Source organism: Gopherus evgoodei, chromosome 11 (genome assembly GCF_007399415.2).
Source record: "Gopherus evgoodei ecotype Sinaloan lineage chromosome 11, rGopEvg1_v1.p, whole genome shotgun sequence".
In the NCBI taxonomy this organism is placed as follows: Eukaryota; Metazoa; Chordata; order Testudines; family Testudinidae; genus Gopherus; species Gopherus evgoodei.
The window spans coordinates 56,932,562-56,949,316 of NC_044332.1; positions in this window are offsets into that span (position 1 = coordinate 56,932,562).

Genomic DNA, 16,755 nt, shown 5'->3' on the forward strand with positions numbered 1-16,755 from the left:
TCGGCCTCTGAAAGGTCCAGGAACATGGGCTCATCGCGGCTGGGGCTCGGTGGTAAGTCCGGCAACTCCTCCGGATAGTCGGCCCAGGGTAGCTCCGATGGCTCCTCCGGGTAGCGGGTGTGGGGGAGCTCAGGCCAGTCTGGGTGACTGCCCTGGGTTGCAGGAGTTTCCCAGTCTCAAGCTCCCTGAGGGATATCGGCTCGCTCCGGTTGCTGGGGCCTGACTGAGCTGTAATGGCCGGCCTTTATAGTTCCGGGTCGGCGCCTGATCCTTTGAAGGGCGGGCTCAGAGCTCTTTACTTCCGCCCACTCTGGACTCTGGCTGGGCTCTTCCTGCTCTGGGCTGGAGGGGAGCCACACCACCTCACTACAGAGGGGCTGCAGTTTTCAGGTTAACATGCTGCACAAACCCAACTAACCCCCCCTCCTCCCACACACACACCCAATTCTCTGGGATGATCGCTTCACCCCTTCTCCTACCACGTGGCTAACAGCGGGGAACATTGCTGTCCACAGGCAAACAGCCCAGCAGGAACAGGCACCTCTGAATGTCCCCTTAATAAAAATCACCCTATTTCAACTGGGTGACCAGGAATGATATCACTCTCCTGAGGATAACACAGCGAGATAAAGAACAGATGTTGTCTGAATGCCAGCAAACACAAGGACCATACGCTGCCAGGCTTTGTTATGCAGTGATTCCAGACTACGTACTACTGGCCTGGCGTGGTAAAGTGTCCTACCATGGAGGACGGAATAAGGCTGCCCTTCCCAGAAACCTTTTGCAAAGGCTTTGGGAGTACATCCAGGAGAGCTTTATGGAGATGTCCCTAGAGGATTACCGCTCCATCCCCAGTCATGTTAGCAGACTTTTCCAGTAGCTGTACTGGCCATGAATGCCAGGGCAAATTAATCATTAAACACACTTGCTTTAAACCATGTATAATATTTACAAAGGTACATTCACCAGAGGTGGGTTCGGGGGGTACAGACTCCAGGTCCAGGGTGAGAAACAGTTCCTGGCTGTTCGGGAAAATGTTTTCTCCACTTTCTTGCTGTGAGCTATCTTCCTTGTCCCCAAAACCCACATCCCTGTTGCTTGCTACTCCATTGATGGAGTCAAAGCACAGGGATGGGGTAGTGGTGGCTGCACCACCTAGAATGGCATGCAGCTCATCATAGGAGCAGCATGTCTGGGGTTCTGACCCAGAGCTGTCATTTGCCCCTCTGGTTTTTTGGTAGGCTTGTCTCAGCTCTTTAAATTTCACGTGGCACTGCTGCGCGTCCTTGTTATATCCTCTGTCCTTCATGCCCTTTGAGATTTTTTTCAAATGTTTGGGCATTTCAGCTTTTTGAACGGAGTTCTGATAGCACGGATTTGTCTCCCCATAAGCGATCAGATCCCGTACCTCCCGTTCGGTCCATGCTGGGGCACTTTTGCAATTCTGGGATTCCATCATGGTCACCTCTGCTGATGAGATCTGCACTCACCTGCAGATCACCACGCTGGCCAAACAGGAAATGAGATTCAAAAGTTTGTGGGCCTTTTCCTGTCTACTTGGCCAGTGCATCTGAGTTGAGAGCGCTGTCCAGAGTGGTCGCAATGGAGCACTCTGGGATAGCTCCCGGAGGCCAATATCATCAAATTGCGACCACACTACTCCATACTACCCTAAATTTGACCCAGCAAGGTCAATTTCAGCACTAATCCCCTCATCGGGGGAGGAGTACAGAAATCGATTTTAACAGCCCTTTAAGTCGAAAATAATGGCTTCGTTGTGTGGATGGATGCAGGGTTAAATCGATCTAACACTGCTAAATTCGACCCAAACTCGTAGTGTAGACCAGGGCTATATGGTGCCACAGGACTCTTTGTCACTTAATGCGTTACAGCAATTTAACAAGCGCACTACCTTGGTGATTTCAATGGTGTTTCACTGCCATAAACTGGAGGAATGAAGTAATCAGATCCAGTCTGATGGTCTAAAACTATTATGCACTGTTGATGTGCACAGTCAGTGTCTGTTCCAAAGCTCACTGAATTCAGTGCAAAGATTCTACTAATTTCAATGAGATTTGGATCAGGCATCTAAAGAGCTGCTACATTTTCCCACCGTAATGGGTAAGGTGAACTTTCTATATCACTTACTTAGCTTGCAGGGGTGTTGGGAGGTTTCATTAATTAATGTGTACAGAACTCTTTGAGATCATTAGAGGAAAGGCACTAGAGAAAGGTAAAGTGGTGTTATATGTCATTACTCTCTCTCAAGAATATTCAAACTCTTCATCATCCGTTCACTCTCCTTCTTGTGAACTATTGAAGCACTTTCTTCCTTCTTCTAAAACAAAGTCTGCCCTCTTGACATGCACAAACCATTAGAGAGGCTGTGTTTACAAGCACGACAGCATTTTCACAAGTTTATTTTGACATTTACTTTTAATCAACAGGATGGTGATTGAATAAACCAGTCAGATGTTTCACTAAGAAGGAATATATTAAATGCACACAAAAGTACATTGATTGTATCTACAAAGATATATAATTAAAAAGTATAAATCAAGTGCTGCTATATTGCATTTGACTTTAGTTATTTTGAACACTTGTGGCCCTGTTATGTACATTGTTAAATGCATGATGCTGTGTGTTTAGAGTAAATCAGCTGTAAGCAGTTTTAGATTTTAATGAAAATAATTATAGTTTGAGTAATATGAAGTGTATCTGAAGTATAACCCCTGATGCTGCTTCCTCTGAATTATAAATTGTAATATAAATTCTCATGATTTATTATGGTTATTCTTGTGCTTATGTGTTTGAAAGGGATCCTGGCTAGCAACAATGATTCTTAACTTACAAAAAATAGCATTTCAACAGCAATTTTTCCTTGAACCTTACCTGTAATTCTTCCACAAAAGTGATATGATTGAACTATGGTGCAGAACATGATATTGCAAAGATGTCGTTAATGTGTTATCATATTGACAGAGTATTTTAATTTACATCATTTAATGAATGAACACTTTTTTTTAACCTGGGGTTTCTCTTTCTTAATATACTATATGCCATCAACCCCACTTGCTGTTCACTGTCTAAGCACATAAAAATTATGTTGTGGTATGAAGCTATATGCATTATATACAGCCTGTCATTTGAGTGACACCTCAAAGCCCCAAGCCCGTCTGTTCTGCAAGGACATGGTAGATTCTATGAAATTTTTGTACCCTAAGCCAAACTGTCATACAGCATCTTATGCACACATTGGCTGCTGCTCTCCAACTCAGAGATGGCTACACTTCAGAGGTTCTGCATATATATAAAACTTTGTTAGTGGCCTCCTCTGGGATGAACAGGACTAGATAAATGTGAAAGATTATAATAATTACATTACTGCAAAAAGTAATATCTGTTTGCAGCTGGTTTCAATTGCAATCACAGTTTAGAAAAAAAAATATCGTATCAAATATTTTTAAGCCTTTTTCAGTGCCAGTTCCCAAACATTTTGAGCCTGATAACATACCACATACTCACACTGGTAAATAACTGTTCTTTCGTGAGAGTAAAGGTTGCACGGTTGGACCCATTTCCTTGTAGAGAATCCAGCAGGATCTCCCAATTTTCCCACCATCCCCAACAGACCAACCACTTGGAGGAAGGTGCTTCTTCTAGGTCTGACCCCAACCTCACTCATATATATATACCCCAGACTACTGTAAAGCCTGTCCCTCCCTTACAAAGCACAATCTTCACATCCAAACTCCTGCTTCTTTTGTCATGTGACCACCCCCCTTATCCTCACAGTTAGTGAAACTACACCAGTTACAATGCTGGCATGGAAGTAAGAACCGGATTTACCCCTCAGTGCCAGATCCTGCAGTCCCTACTTTTGAATAATTACCATTGAAGTCCCATGGAGATGCACTACCAGGGTACTATTTAAACTCCTGCTTAACTTTAAAGCAGGTGCTTAAGTCCCATTTGTCTTCACTGTTGACCTAGCTCTTAGTTTCTCTGATGGGTTACTAATGACCACCTGGGTGATTCTAGGGTTTGTCTGTACATTTATCTAACTCCATTTCACTTCAGTTGTTGCACAGTGGGAAGAACCTAAGGAAAGCTGGTAGGCCACTTGAGGGTATTAAAACAGAGAAGAACATGAAATCAGTCTTACAAGAAGAAACAAAATTTTTAACAAACTTGCAAAACCAGATTTAGAATACTAAGGTCTCATTATCTTAATCAAATGATATTCAATATTTGTACAAAAACATTGCTAGGATCCTGATGACAATAATTTTAAGTGATTTGTGTGGTAGTAAGTGTGATAATTTTTCAATCCCCAGCATTTATCTGGACTATATTATCATAAGTAAAATGTCAACAATTTGATAAACTATCAATTGTGATCATTTGGTACTAAAATCGGTTATAAAAATGACTCTAGTATGAGAAGTTAGTTTTATATTGGTGACAATTTTGTGCTTACTGAAGATCTTTAAAGCTTGGGGATTTCAGAAAAAGTATGTGTCATTTTTTCTCTTGAAATGTTAATTTTGGACAAAATAGTTGAAAAATGAGCATTCAGTAATAGTTACAAAGTTTTTAAAGGGCAGGTACTCAAATGTGAGAGAGATTTTGACAAGATATGACCTGAAGAATTAGGTTATACCTTTATATTTATCAAGGTCTTTTAAATTACACACAGTGTCTAGTCTAGGTTTATATCAAACTATGTCATGAAAACACAAAGATACTGTGCATGGTAAACCTGAAGTGAATTAATACTTCTGCCAAGATAAATTCTTCTCTGTACCTTCCTTCAGATTCTAATTCCCACATTTTCTACACTTGGCATAGCAGAGATTGTGCAAACATTCTGACTAAACACAGAAACAATTTTATTTCAAATTAGATTCATTCCAAAGCTTTGGAATGAAACAATGTATGGAATATTCAGTAAATATATGTATTTATATAGAATTGTTTATATTGCTTTGGTATAAATAAAATAAGTAATTCACATAATAAAGTTGTTTGTTTTACATAAAGTTGGCTGCTAGGATGTAATCAGCAGCACAGCTATAAAACTTTCAGGAGTTTTCCCTCTAGCATTTGTGTGACAAGAATTGAGCCATTTGCATGTGGTTGAAGATTAAATAATGACGACTGACACGTACTTCCAGCACTACTGAACACATCTAAAATCTTAAATTAGTTCCAAATATAAACCACGCAACTTATTGGTCATTGAACAAAAGATCGAGCAGCTGACATGAGCAATTTTTTAAAAATATTTAGAGCCAAGAAAGGTCAGCAAACAGTATCTTGTGTTAGTCAGATACCGTCACTCATCAGGGATCTATTTTCCTGCCAATTGAGAAGTTACATATAGGATCTGGAGGTTGTGATTTGTTTGTTTTGGGTGGTAGTGAAGGAAGGTAATAGTTATAGGAGTCCTCTATCTGTATGGGGATTTTAGACAATTAGGGGGAGATTTTCAAAAGACATAAATGGCAGGTAGGTGCAAAATCTCCCACTAACAATCAAGTAAACAGACTGGGTAACTTGGAAAATTAAGAAATGTGGCTCTCTGACTTGCATTATACTGGACAGAAAGGTTTGAAATAAGAAAGTGCTTGATCATTCTATCAAGACCTGAAAAATGAATCTTCCAAATATAGCTCTCCCCCTTACATATGAAAAGAGGACGTAGCTATCTATGTGACAGAACACCTGCTTTCCCAAGCCCAGTGGAAGAAGGAGATGTATGAGGGGAAGCGTGAGCAGGAGAGTGGAGAGAGGGTGGCTAGGAAATGTATATTATCTTTCTTCAACTAGCCCTACAGGGCTAAAAGGCTATTCAGTAACTGCAGGATTCTCTTGTTAAGGTGGAATGGGGTCATAAGGGCAGCCTCTAGCTACAGAAACCTTAATGAGAAGGAGGAGGACCTGCTGGATACCCAGTGAGATATGGGTAGTCCTGGCCTCCTAGGATCCCTGATGGATTTAACTGGCTTGCGGGTGGGCCCTATATCCTATTACACACATAATACATGCATACATTCATGTACATGCACACACATACAGTAACTGGCAAATTATCAATAGATGTGCATTTTTTCATAACTTTCATGAGGGTATGGATTTAAGATAGTTAATATGGTATGATCACATTGCAAAAGTAGACTCTTTCAAGGTATGCCCGTGGGCACTCATTTGGATATAGTTACTATGGGGAAATAGTTTCAATTCAGCTCAGTGAAGACTGCAACTTTGTCATTATGATGCAATTAAAACAGCAAAACAATTTTCAATGCCAATCTAGAGAGAGAACCACTATAGTGGTGCAGCTTAGTTTTTGAAGTGCCCAGTATGTTGCCATTAGAGTGACAAAATATTTTCAAGGAATATTTTGACAGCCCTTGTTATAACATCAAACTAAACAAAATGTTGACACATATCCTATTACTATTTGGCTTAATAAATGGACAAGTTAAACACATCAAGAAATGGAAACTCAAAAAAGTTGCTACAAACCCACAGAAGAAAGCAATTTTGAATTAGTTCCCTTACAAAAACATTGGGCCAGAATATTACGATAGTGTCAATATAGTATTTGGGCCCTGGCTATAAAATAATGTAATGCTATAGTATATTTATGGAGAGGCTGCTACAACACTCATACCTCAGTCTCTTGCAGATTATGCATGATGATGTTTACTTTATCAGGTATTCCCATGTCATTGTCCAATGCTGCACACTACAAAAAATATATATCCCAAACCACTCCCACACCACCCCCATGTGTTCTTTGCACATTGCAAGTTAAAAATGTTGTTCTTCCGTGTACTGAAGTGCATTGCCGCACTGAGGAACATCCCTGCACTGAACGCTGCTGCTCAATTCCCACCTAGGCCCTAAAATAAATCACTAAATTTCCAAAAGCACTCAGTGCACTGGGTGCACTTTGGGTGTTCAGCTATTTAAAAAATCTGGCCATCAGCTTCCAAATAGGAGCTGCTGGGTGTTAAGTGCCTCTGAAAAGTCTGGCCCTTATTCTGGTGCCCAAATGGGAGCTGAGCTCTTTTGAAAATCTGGCTCTAAGTGCGAAATTGTGCATTGTACTCAGTAGCACTAACTCACGCAAGTAGTCCCAGGGACTTCAATGACTGGCCATCCTCATTTCTGCTGATGCTGGAAAGTTTTTTCAGTAATTAGAAGACAGCAATAATGTTAATAATATTAAACCGTAGCTATACTTCTCCATCAATTAAGTCTATATTGTTGAAACGTCAGCAGACAGAAACCGGAAACAGTGCTACTCCTATACGTACTTTCACATCACCTGATGTGTCCATTTTTTTTCCCCACTAGAAAAATGAGAGTGAAAAAGACAGAGCAAACAACAGATAAAAACCATCTTCAGAAAATACTAATGCTAACCAACAACACAAAGCCTGATTATTAACCATCATCAATCGGGGTTACAAAATCTGGTCCTTTGTTCAGCCTTAAAAGAATGGTCACATTGATTAACAGCACTCACCATTCCTGTCACAGAGTAATTATTATTATTTGTTATCATCATAGCATATGAAAGCCCAAGCCATGGAGCAGGACCTCACTGTGCTAGGTGCTGCACAAACACAGAATAAAAAGACAGACCCAGTCCCAAAGAACCTCCTACTAATTCATTAATTACCTAATTCTGGAAGCACATTATTAATTAATAGCACTTGAGTAGCACTGATGCCACTGGGATGACTCATATGCTTCAAGTTAAGCATGTGTGCAAGTGTTTGCTATATAAAGGCCTAATTCTCCAGCCGAGTCCCAGGCTTCTGGATTAGATCACATTTAGTAGAGTGTTACAATATTTTCTTAAAGAAGTTCCCAAAGTTTGTAACATAGCCTAGTATCTTGGACTCTTCTCATAAAGTGCTAAGGGCCATGTGTCTTGTAAAGACTAGCCACAAGGGAACTGAAATAAAAATATTTTTGTAGCTTTGATTCAAATTTTCCTTGCCTTCGTGGCATTATTATTTCAGTGCTAATGTTAGTTTAGTGTATTGATGTCTGCTACTTATTTATTGTCTTTTTTTGGTTTTCCTAGTTCTGTCTTGTTTCATTGACTCAATAGGCCATGTAAAAAGTCTTTATAGCAGTAGCACTGCTTCTCATTTCTGTCCCCTGAAGTTTAAGTAGGCTAGACTTCAGATATTGGGAGAATATACCCATGATTTTATAGTGTTAACATTCCTGCTGTCTTCTAGTCATTGAACCAAACAATGGAACATTTCTAGTCATGTAGTTCTATTTGGGTTAAATGGAGAGACAAACATTATCATCGGAGTGTTTTCTTGGGGATAAAGACTAAACGAGTGAAAGTTATACAGGCTGACAACAGGAAAATTGTTCTTGACTAGCTGGAAAGCCTATGCTTATAATGCAGTTATTCAATAAGTGCAAAGTTGATCTATGGTAATCTCCCGTAGGGTTGGGAGGGAGAGAAGGAAGTAGGGTAAAACACAGAAAATTATTGCCCTGCTCCTACAAGTTACTTTGCTTCGGAAGATGCCTGCATCCATTCAGAGGCCCACTGAAGTCAACTTGTAACATAACATAACATGACATGACATAGCCTCTCTAGATAACTTGCTGGATCAGAGCCTACAGTTTTAGATACGAGTGTCCCATGATTTCCTGAAGTGACATAACTATGACTGGGAGTTGAAAGGAAGTAACTATAGATCACGCACAGTATAAAAAATAATTTTTTCCACCCCAATTTTCTGGGGCTCACTCCTGCAGTATCAAAGTCAATGGAAAGACTTTCATAGGCTTCAGTGGGAATTGAATCCAACCCCTGAAGAACAAGCAGAATCACTAATATACTGTATTAATCTCCTACTCTATTCCCCCACACTCACAAATAATTCAAATATATGAGGGTCTTTTTAAGTATTCCGGTCCCCCTCCCTCAGACACAGCCAAATCTGTTCTGAACTGTTTATTAATTATTACATTTACACTACCTGATGTTAGCTGGCTTACAAGCTCTGCTTTATTGGTTACTTGTTTGCCTAATTAGCAGAAATTTACATATTCACTGAACCTATAAGTTCTGTATGCAGTGTGTGCTTACAGATTCTGGCAATCAACCAAGTTATTGGTCAAAGTTCTGACAGGAATTAATCACTTAAACAAATTTTACAAGTCATCATGCCAAGGCAGAAGAAGTTGATGGTAGGGACAATGGTCCATCCTGGGTAAAACAGAAGGAGGCCTAAAGCTCTGTTGAAACCTCAAACCTAACCTCAAGCCAAATCATTCATAAGATGTGAAAAAGTTTTTTTCACATTTTTTTTAAATTTGTCATACCCCATTGAATTTCTTACTCTGTGCCAGAAAAAGAAATACCAAAATATCAAGACAAAAGTCTAGTCTTGGATTTATGACATGAGAAAAACAAGGAAGAGAAAAAAACCTCATGGGAAAGCCTGTTTTCACAACATTTCTATTCCTCTTTCTCTTTATGTATTTAAAATATTTATAAGGTACCTAAAGATGAGCATTTATATGGATTAAAATAATCCATAGGCAACATTCTTGTCAAAAGAAAGAAAAAATAATTAAAATAAAGATAAGTAAAATTTTACATCCACAACATTTTAATCAATACCAAAATAACAGACACAAAGGAAAGAAAAATACAATATACTCAATGCTCAGACAAATTAAGAAATCTATAGCTGAACATTGCCCACTCTCAGAGGATAGCATTCTGACATTATGAAGGAAGGACCAAATTCTGAACCAAATTCAATGAACATCAGTTCATTGAAGCCAGTGTGGATGCCATTGGACCCAACACCAATGAGACATATAAATCACTGAACGCAATAAGAAAGAATTTAGATTTTCAGCTACCATCATTCGTTACTTGTCTAAAAATTTATTTTTAAATCAATGCAGAGATTTGGACAGCACTGGAGATTAAACTTCTCTATCCACAGGAGAGGTACATCTGGCTGCAGCCATTCAAGCTTCCTCACATATTTCTACCAAAGCACTTCAACCATGGCCCAGAGGAGCCACCTCAAGGAATGAGAGACTAATTCTGCTTCTAGACCCATTCAATTAGCGCCAACTGCAAGGGTGATTTTTGTGATGTTGAAACCTATTGGTTAAGAACTGAACAGATCTTCAATTCACATCACATTGGCTAATTACATAGATTGGATTTGAAATGGTGGCCAAAAGTGAAAGCTCTATATCTCATCAGAAATCCTTTGCATTATCCAATTGCCCTAGAGTTTACATCTTATGGGATCCAAGTCTAGAGCTCAACATACAGTCTGTGTAAGTAGTATGAGCCCTGATGAAATTAGCCAAGTCAGGCTGGAGGTAAGAAAGACTGGCAGCATAGCTGTTCAGAGGCAACTGCTGGAAGGCCTCAGCATCCCCAGGAATGAGTGTGCCCAGCTACCTGGATGAGATGAGCTAGCAGATCCATATAGTTAGGGATCTGTTGGGACCACCCTAGACTCCCAATGCCTGCACCTATGTGGGAGCACAGAGAGCCATAACAGAATTCTGCAGCATGCAGATTTCATCCTGGATAACTAGAGTGCCAGTATTCTCGCTATCCACACATTTAATAATCTTTCTGAAACAGCACCAGTTGTTCTGGTGGAAGAGTGGGGACATACCCTGCAATGCTGGCTGATAGTCCAGTTATGAGTTAAACTATTGATTTACCCCGATATAACACAGTTTGACATGTTTCAATCAAGCATGTGACTTTTCCTTCAGTTCCAGAGTATTCCTCTGGAAAATAAAAACAAAACTAGTCTTACATTAAGATCTCTACTGGGATAGACATTTTTAAATAAAGAGAAGAGATGGAGTAGACCAAGTCATTTTATTGTTAGTAGAATAGAAAATTAAATATCAATTTTTTAAACAAATTGAGCTATTTGTTTTTGCAGCAGCAAAGGAATTTATTATTTCACTATTTCATCTCACCTTGTATCATTAAATGTAGAACACAAGTAGTAAAACACAAAGTAAATATGCACATATCTTTACACCATGTAGAGTAGCTATAAATCTTACTCTTTGATAACAGCTGTACTATAGCAATCATTTCAGTAGTGCAGCTGCCACAACAATATCAAATTTTATAGTTAAAAAGCAGTCAAAACTTTAATGGTACAGTGGAGGTAGATATATATTGTGCCATAAATAAACAGTATCTAATGAAGAAATGAAACATGTTTATTTTTCCTTGCCATATCATTCAGTATCATATATCTTTGTCCCTGCAAGTTGCAATAATAGCAGTCATTATACTTGAGCATTTATAAAAAAAAAGGCTCTGCTTATATTAATTATCCTAAGTTTAAAAAGGAGATGTGAGGATTTAAGTAGTAGTAACCCAGCAAACAAACTCACCTCTTCTTTAAAATTATACTTTAGAATACTATCTGGATCAGAATTCGCCAACTGGGATTCTGAAAAGTTGGGTGTAGAACGGTAGGGGACTCGGTTTTTTGTTTGGGTTCTATTCTGGGTTTCATGATCATTTTCCTGCCTTTTTCTAACTTGTATATATAATCAGATTTGGTGAGTATAGGAATATTGGCCCAGATCCTCAAACATATTTAGGTGCATAACTTCCAAATACCTTTGAGAATCTGGGCCATAGTAATGGGCATACTGTTTCAGATCAGTGGTCCATCTATTTCAGTATCCTTCCAAGAATGGCCAGTAGCAGGTTTTTAGATGACAGTGTAAGAAACCCCATAATGGATAATTAAGTAATAGCCAGCCCACAGAGTTTCTTCCTAGCCCCTATTGTTGGAAACTGGTTTATTCCCTCTGTAGCAGGGTTTCCAGTTCAGTCAGCAGGTCTAGTAGTCAGGGCCTGCTGCACCAGTTTTTTTGCCCAGTGTGCCTGGGACCCCTGAATGAGGTTGAACAGGGACAGATTCCTTGCTGGCAAACCCCTGGTCATGAGCATCGCAAGAATAGGTGTAGGGGCAACTGAGGTAGGTAGGGGGAGTTAGGCCCTCCTGCTCCACCAGTTTCCAGCCCAGGGTTCTGAAAGTGTGACAGGGTGGAATGCTTTGCCCACCTCCTGCTCACGACCCCCCAGACCACTTCCTACCCCATCCAAAGTCTCTGTTTTAGGCATTGCTGCTGTTTGATCATAATCCTTTATTCCAAACCCCCAAAGTTGTAGGACTGATGGAGGCAACCCACTAGTGACCCCCTGCATTAGCCTTAGCGTGGGGTTTGTAAACCTCATCACATCCTCCCTGAGTCATTAGTACCAACATGTGCCAAGACTGCAGGCTCCACCTACTATATTGGTCTATGGAACTATTGACTTGTTTGACGCATTTGCTTGAAATTAAGACATGTTCATGTACGTTGATAAACTGGGGCCTTAGGGCCTATACCGGGGAAACCTAGGGACAGAATATCAGTCAGATAGAGGCAGTGGAGCTGTTATCCCCCCTGTAGATCAGAGACTGAGTTAGTGAATTTCATTCTCCCAAATCTATTGCTTGAGATTTGTAAGGCAGGTGAACTCTGTCCTTTGTACAAATCTTTCTTTATTTCAATTTCATTCTTTCCCTCATATGAGGGGACAGTCACTTTGCACAGTTGTCAACTTTCATGTGGTAAATAAGTATCTCGACTTTCACAATAAGCCAAAAATCAAGCTAATCCCATTTCAAAACAAGGCCAAAACAAGCCAGTCCCTAAGAACCCCAACACTCTATGTGACTAGATCCCCTGGCGTGCTGTCCAAGACTGTGGTGGGCCTGCTGTGCACCCCTGACTCTCTCCTTCCTTGCCCCTGCTTGCTGGGAACTGGGGGGAGGGGTGGGGAAAGCAGCAACAAGCTACAAGCCAAACAGACAACAAGCTAAAAACTAGTCAACAAGCAACTCACAAGCCGATTAAGCCAAAAACAAGCTCAATTTCTGTGTTTTTCCCCCGCAGGTTTGGTATGTCGGTCACTTTGAAAGATTCTTGCTGTTAGGGTTGTTATATCCAGACCATAGCACGGCTGTCTGTTATCATTTGGCTCATGATCCTTCGTTCTCTCCAGAAACAAAATTCCCATTGACTTGTTTGGGAGTTTTGCTTGTATTACGAACTTCAGATATTTTAAAACTTCTGTGATTTCAATGGGCTTGGTACTACCATTTGCCCTCCTACATCTTGTTCAGCTTCCCTCAATTTCCTTCATCTTTCCAGTAACCCCAGACATGTGGCTCTTGTGATGGTATGCATGAGGAAAAATTTCCCATGTTTCTATTGGTTCCTAGAGCCATCACGGAGAGCTTGGACATAATCTTGAAAGACATTTATCTTTTGAATCTAGGCTTCTATGAACTTGACACAATAATATACCAATGGGGCGAGTAGGAGAACAAGAATAAGCTTATACGCTGGAATTCAAATCCCAGACAAACAGTTAGCTGCAGTTAAATATTGTGTATGCCCTATCAGAGATCCTCAGGGTGCTAATTCTTACCATCAACGGCTTATTTATCTGAGAAACCCCATGAGACACTATAAAATAAACCTAACAGCTGTTGCCAGGAGATGACAAATCCTGGATACCTTTTTGTCACATTGAAACCTATACAGTTTGCTTCATGTTTACAAACAAATTGTTACCACAAAATATTAAGTGCTGGCTTTTAGAGACGCACTCAGAAATTACTCACTCCCCTGGAATCCTGCATGACAAATTGAGACTGTGCTTCAACTCCTAATAAATGTAGCTATAGCAGAGTTTCATAAACATTCTTGAGATGTTCTTCTGCAGCAGCTTTATTTTGGCTCCCCACTTTTCCTGCTTAAACAAATGGAAAGGTTGGCTGATATTGTCAAAATACAGCACTTCGCGTGCACCAAGAGTAATTTGTTAAAGTAATTTATTGAGTCTGCATAGTAAAACATAAAATCATATTTCTACAGGGAAAAAAATCATTACCCTAAGCTAAGCTTGTTTTATTTTAAAAGACAGATTATTACAATTGTGGATTCTGGAAGTAAGATTATGTGCTTCAAACCCCAGCCTTTCAGAAACCAACAGAGTGACTTTTACTGAACCGTGAGACATTGTGTAAAAGCATAACAGATGTTTTTACAACCATCAGGTAAACTTACGTTTATGGGTAGATAACATCTAATACCTTTCTCATGGCTTAAAACAAATTTCCCAATAAAAATGCAAAAATGTTTCTCCCCAGTCAGGAGCATGCTTTAAATCTAATTAATACGCAGCCAATTGCAAACCAACCAAACTACTCATGCAGGGTCGGGCCTGTCATCCAGTGTCACCTCTTTTCCTGACACAGTCTTAATCTCGTCCTTTGTCATAGTATTGCAGTTTTTGCTCTAAAGGTTTCTGCACTAAAAAGTGGGGAGGTGAAGCCATAGTTCAATTCAATTTATTTTTATATTGCGTCTCATACAAAGTCTCTTAAAAAGCTTTACAGTGAGAGAGAAAATAATCATATACTTTCCAGAATTCAGGAAAGTGACTCTCATCCAGACAAGAAGGGAAAACTATAGAGTGTGGGTCAGGGAAAATAAGGGCCATTGCTAATTTAGAACCAGTAAGCATATTAATTAAAAGCCGATATTTATTACATCTTGAATAGTAAGGAGAGAATGGAAATGAAGCTACCATTGTTCCATATTCTCATTACAAGAAGGGATCCATTTTTCAGATATTGTCCCTCGTAGTAACCCGGATGCTCTCCCACATTGAACTATTTAAATCAGAGATTCTAAATATCATTTATCCTAATTAAATTACACAGAGCTTTCTATATGACCATTCTGGCCCCATTTGGGGTCTTAGTGGCACGTTTTGACATTGAGGAAAAGTGTAAATACACAAATTGTGGACTTCTTTCATGGACACAAATTGTGGACTTCTTTCCATGACGGGCAATATATTAAGGACAGAGAGAGAAAATGCAGGGCAAGTAAAATAGTAAATTTAGAAATCATTGTGATAGCATAAAAAGAAGGCTACACAAAGAGAAAAAAATAAGGAGATAGATGCACACGATTCTTTCAGAACAGTGAAATTCAGTGTAGTGTTTTGTAATTGAACTGGATGTGGAAATGTATGAGTCAATGAAGTTGACCCAGTTGTGTTTTGCCCTACACAAAAAGAACTAAAGATGTGTTTTCAGTTCATATTTATTTTTGAGAAAGAAAACAACAAAAGAACAAATATAATGTCTCCCTAGGAAAGGGAGAGAGAGAAATTAATTGATTCACTAACATTCTGTATTTGGACTGCAATACAAAATAGTAGCTTCCTCTAAAGCAGGGACAGAAAATGCTTCTGCATTTAAAGCACAGTACTACCGAATATTCTGTGGCAAAGATGCTAAGGAAAAATGCAGAAAGTATTTATGGCACCATAGTTACTTTAGTTAACTTAGACAATTTATAAAAACACCTCAATGCCAAAAAAAGTACCCTACATCACCTAATATAATGATTAATCATCATAAACTGGGAGCAAAATCCCGTTACATTGTGGCAGCACTGCCCAAATACCAAATCTTCCACAGGGACAGAAACAGGGGAAGTTAAATGGAGATGCTGAAATTAACCCAATCATGTAGGACTTGATCTCAACAAGTTTTGAAAACAGACACAGCAGGTCTCTTATCCCACTTAGATAAGGTCCTGAGATAGCACTATCCTCATCTCTATACAGATTCACCATTGAGGACTTCAATAGCTCAGACATAGGTTAGGGGGTTGATACAGGAATGGGTGGGTGAGATTCTGTGGCCTGTGTTGTGCGGGAGATCAGACTAGATGATTGTAATGGTCCTTTCTGACCTTAAAGTCTATGATTCTAGGACAGTCATCACAGTTTATTTTAAAAAAGGTCTTTAAAAGCACAGGAAAAAAGTTGTCCCTGAGAGAACTTCAATCCTTTACTACTGGCTTTCTGTATCCATAATCAAACCTTACAGTGTATCACTAAACTCACCAGCAGAAAGTGGTATAAAATCTCTTCACCTACCCATACTTCTAACAAGCTCCATCATTTTCAGAAGCAGCCCCAGACATGCTGGCAAGTAGCATTTCTAAACAGTATACAACTGGGGATATTTGGGCAGTTACTACTAGCATTTCTTCCTACCTACCTTCATGTCCAGGCTTCTCAACTCAAGCCACATCTTTATAATGCATTATATAACAAAACACAGTATATAGTAACTCATTTTTTGACCTTTTAATATTTCTGTCATTGATTGTCAGACTTGAGAACTGCTCTCTATCCTCAGGTGATGGATTATTTAATTAACTGTTGACCTTTTCAGTATCATATGTTGACAATGCATGTGCTCCCATGAAAGCTGCCTGCTTTGGATATTGCTCAGTTCTGTGTTGATTTGATTTTGATTTTTTTTTCATCATTTCTATTTGGTTTGATTTAAAAACAACTACATTCATAAGAATAAGGTGAGAAAAATAGTATTAACTGATTGTGATCGGTTCAGGGAAAAGTAATTTCTCTTGCTTACCTGTTACTTAGGCTTCTGAGTAGTCTTATGCCAATTTCCCTTACATCAGAAGGAGACAGATGTTTTCAACTCTGATGAGCTAATTCCCTCTATGTATAATGGGTCAATAGCTCAGACATAGGTTAGGGGGTTGATACAGGAGTGAGTGGGTGAGATTCTGTGGCCTGTG